We start from the raw sequence: 5,000 nt of genomic DNA, 5'->3' as shown, positions 1-5,000 counted from the left end.
AGAGAGAGAGAGAGAGAGAGAGAAGGGGGAAGAAAGAGAGAGAGAGAGAGAGAGAGAGAGAGAGAGAGAGAGAGAGAGAGAGAGAGAGAGAGACAGAGAGAGAGAGAGAGAGAGAGAGACAGAGAGAGAGAGAGAGAGACAGACAGACAGACAGACACAGAGAGAGAGTGATTCCAAATTCCAACCTTCATCTTTGCCATCCTTATTTGTCCCTCATTTTACGTAATTGGAATTTTTATTATTGTTTTGTCGCCAGAGGGGTAAATCTATTGATTTCAAATAACGTCACTATGCTGTGTACCCATAAAGCTCAATTTACTTTGTTATGGCCCCTCGTGTACATGTAGAGTTGCCTCCACTTGTAAAGTGGGCTTTAGATCTACGATGTAAGGGCCTCTTTTACTACATCGTAGTCTTGATCGTAACGTAAACAAAGACGCTTTTGGCAAGGTGGTTGCTGTAGTACCTAGAACTGAATCCAAGTGAACAAAGACTAGATTTTTTTCATTTAATTTAATTTTGGATTATTTTATTTTATTTCATTTCATATGTTTTATATCTTTTTTTGTTTAGTTATTAATTCATTCGTCTATTTCTTACTTCTTTGATTTGGTTCACATTGAGCAAGATTATTAATCTATTTATTCATTATTTTGGGAAAGGATAGCATATTTAATAATTTTATTCTGGTTAGCAAACGACGATTTTATTCAGCCCAGGAAGACGTGTCCTTACAGCCCTAGACGTACATTAGAATTTTTTGTCTTGTGAAATATATTTGAGTAATTTTTTTTTATTCATAATCATATAACACGTTTGTAATGACTGTGAATCTAATTACCTTACTAAAATGTTTATCGTTCAGGATTCAGCGTTGCTGGTGTTGCATCAACTTTGTTTTTGAAATTATTCTAATGAGTTCATTACTGACGTAGAACTAATTTCTCGGAAAAAAAAATCTTTATTTTGCTCTAATTCAATCTTTTTTAGATATATTCTATTCTATTTCATCTTATCTTGTTTTGTTTTTCTTTACACTGTTTTCTTTAATTTAATTTAATCTAATTAATTTTTTTTTTATTTTGTTCTAATTCAGTATTTTTAATATATATTCTATTTCATCTTATCTTGTTTTGTTTTGCTTCACTCTGTCTTATTTAATTCAATCTAATTTAATTTTTGTTTTGTTTTTTATCTCATTTTTTTGTTTCTTATTCTACGTTTTTTATTTCAGCCACTTAATGCGAGAGTCTCTCTATCTCTCTCTCAAAAAAAAAGAATTAATTGTATGTGACTGAGAATACATTATACCTCATGCAGTAACCCTACTATACACACCACTCTACTAGCACCCAAGTCAAAGGTTGTGATTTTGGCCTAATGGAAGCGTCTCTTTGTGTAAATACTAAACTTTGTCTACTTTTATGGCCCCAATTTGCTCTGCCATTGTATTCGTACGTGATTCACCATCATGGTCTTGGATCACGTGTTAGACTCGTGATCGACAGGTGTTACCTTCCCGTATGAGAGTGAAGAGATTATATATGATCTGATCTATAGATAATGCTGTGACATACATGTAGACACACACACACACACACATACATACACAAACACACACACACACATAAACACACACGCATACACACACACACACGCATACACAAAAACACACACGCTTACACACGCACACATGCACACACACACACACACATACACACATACACATAAAAACACACACATACACATAAACACACACGCACACATGCACACGCACACACACACACACACACACACACACACACGCATGCACACACACGCACACAATCCTTGCCTAACAGAGTGGGTTACCAGCTTATTGTGCTGACACTTTTCACCCCTGGGCGGGGATCGAACACAGAATGCTGAGTTATTGGATGAGCTCTATACCACTACACCAGCAACCCGGCTGACAATATATCCTTGACATCACGCGTTGACCCCAGTGGGACTGAACCCTCCAGATTCTCACTTTTATCGCTCAGCCATCACGCTCTTCGCAAAATTCAGAATGTTTCGGTCAGGCAGTTTCACCACATTGAACCCAAAAAAGGATCGTTGAGTGTTATCTATAGTGAATTATGGTTTAGTTATGAGTCAACAAACGTTTCATAAATCTTGGTGTGATTTACAACTCGTATTCTATACTTTATGGCCGATACAGTTTGGAAAAATTCGTCATTTGTGTGATCCAATATCCACAGTGGGAATATATGAAAGCAATGTCAATTATAAATAATTTATTTATTCACTTATTCATTTATCTGTTTATTTATTTATGTATTTATTTACCTATTTTTTATTTATGTATTAGTTTATCTAATAATTGGTTTGTTTATCAATTTATTTTATTCATTTATTTATTTATTCATTATTTATTTGTTAATTTATCAATTGATTTATTTCTATTTGTTTATTTATTTATTTATTTATTTATTTATTTATTTATTTATTCATTTGTCTATTCTTTGTTACAGTTATATATAAAGTTGGTAAGAAAACCTAAATTGACGATAAAAAAAAATCACTTATGTCCAGCCAAGTGTTAGTCACTGTTATCCAAAGGAGAATCAGATCCAAGCATCTATGAGTAAGGTCAGATCTAATCCCATCACGAGAATGTAATAAGATTTTAGATAACATAAAATTCATAAACTATTTTTGATTATGTAAAAACAAAATAATCTTAAGCAAAAATAACCGTGTTACTCAACTGTTTTTGGATTGTTTCGCAACACACCTGAAACAATTTTGCAACTGTTTATAAACAATATGGGTACAGGTGCACAATAGCCTATACAATAAAAAAATATATAACCACACAAGCTACACGGCAATAGAAAACTCAATACAACAATACAAGAAAACCCATTCTCTTGACAAATCTATAATACAGAGCACAATATCACTATACAAAAAGAAATTTCCCCTTTATAAGAGTAGTAGCCGAGTAAAAGCACACCTCATTTCATACACATTAAAACCCATTAAGCACCCTTCCCTTCTCAGCATCTCCTACAGTCTTAGCAATTTGTATTTAGATGTGGAAGGTATCAAAAGCTAAATATAAAGGACATTTTCATGTACCAAGCAATTTGCCTTCATGCAAAGTACCAAACTATCATTTGCATCCTTCCTTGCAAAAACATTTCTTCTTTAGTTGATTTAATTGTCAAACAATTGCGGCACGGGCGTGTTATTCTCAACAAACTACTCGAGTCTTATATATGCTAATGGCCATAATTCGAATAATAATAACAAAGAAAAGGATAAAGAAGAAAGTAAAGACGACGATGACAACGGCAGTGACGAGGACGACGACTATGATGATGATGATGATGAAAAATGAAAAAAGAAAAGAAAAAATGAATAAAATGGTGATGATAAAGAAAAGGAAGGAGTAGTGAAGAAAAAGATGTCGATAATAGAGAAGAAAAGAAATAGAAGTAAGAAACAGAAAAAAGGTGTAAGAAACGGAAGAAGAAGAAAAATGAAAAAGAAGAATAGAAGAGGAAGCGGAAGAAGAAAAAGAAGAAGAGGAAGAAGAAGAAGACGATAAAGACGAAGAAGAAAGAAATAAGAAGAAAGAAGCCGAAGAACAAGAACTTCAACTGGAGGTAATAAAGGCATTCCCATATGCGACCGGTACCTTGGTGAAAAGTGATATTAAATCAAAACTCTGCACGAGCCATTTGACACAAGCTTCTGATTTGCGCGCCCTGAATAAAACCTAGCGTGCAACATCCCAAGATAATTCCCGTGCCCAGCGTATGATGTATCTGGCCCCTTCTTCAGGAGAGCTGGAGGAAGTAGCCAGTAAATCACTTGCCAGTTTTATGAAGGGGAAGTGTCTTCAGGCTTACAACAGAGTTAGGCAGCAAGAGCCCTGGAAGAACATCGTCTGCAGGACACAAGGCATGCAAGGAGGACAACTGTGGATAGGTTGCTCATGTAGAGGACAAAGTGAGATTATAGGACAGAAGACAAGTGGTATAGGGAAAGATAATCTGTAGGACGCAAGGTATGCAGGGAGGACAACTGTGGATAGGTTGCTTATGTAGAGGACAAAGATTATAGGACAGAGGACAAGAGGTATGGGGAAATACAATCTGCAGGACACAAGGCATGCAGGGAGGACAACTGTGGATAGGTTGCTCATGTAGAGGACAAAGTGTGATTATAGGACAGAGGACAAGAGGTATAGGAAAAGATCATCTGTAAGACACAAGGTATGCAGGGAGGACAACTGTGGATAGGTTGCTTATGTAGAGGACAAAGGTTATAGGACAGAGGACAAGAGGTATGGGGAAAGAGAATCTGCAGGACACAAGGCATGCAGGGAGGACAACTGTGGATAGGTTGCTTATGTAGAGGACAAAGGTTATAGGACAGAGGACAAGAGGTATGGGGAAAGAGAATCTGCAGGACACAAGGCATGCAGGGAGGACAACTGTGGATAGGTTGCCTATGTAATGACCCCAAATTGTCTTCATGCAGAGGATAAAGAGTAAAAGACAGAGGATAAGAGCTACAAGAAAAAAAAAACAGCGAAAAGGACATAAGGCAAGCAGACACGACAACTATGGAAGTTTAGCAAGAGTAACTACCGAAATTTTAGTGCAAAGTAAACACCATTTGACCGCAAAGCATTTTTTATTGAACCCATAACGTTTCGCTTAATGACCCTTTTTTTTCGAAAAAAAAAAAAAAAGTTCATGAAAAGAACTCCAATGATATTTTTCCAACTTATAATTGAAAAGGCTTCAGCGAACAAAACATTGTACAACCAATAAAGGCTTCGTCCTAAAATGAAGTTTATATGACCAAAACTGTGGACGATTTGTCTGTTCTATAACCACATCTATGACAACCAATGACTGCAGGGTTGAGGCTTGGGTTGACAACATAGACAGGATCTAAGGCACAGGGAGACAAAGACCCCAGATCAGTTCCCTATTTTG

Source organism: Oratosquilla oratoria, chromosome 22 (assembly GCF_046742065.1).
Source record: "Oratosquilla oratoria isolate Oo_2021 chromosome 22, ASM4674206v1, whole genome shotgun sequence".
NCBI classification, from domain to species: domain Eukaryota; kingdom Metazoa; phylum Arthropoda; class Malacostraca; order Stomatopoda; family Squillidae; genus Oratosquilla; species Oratosquilla oratoria.
This window is presented reverse-complemented; position numbering follows the sequence as displayed.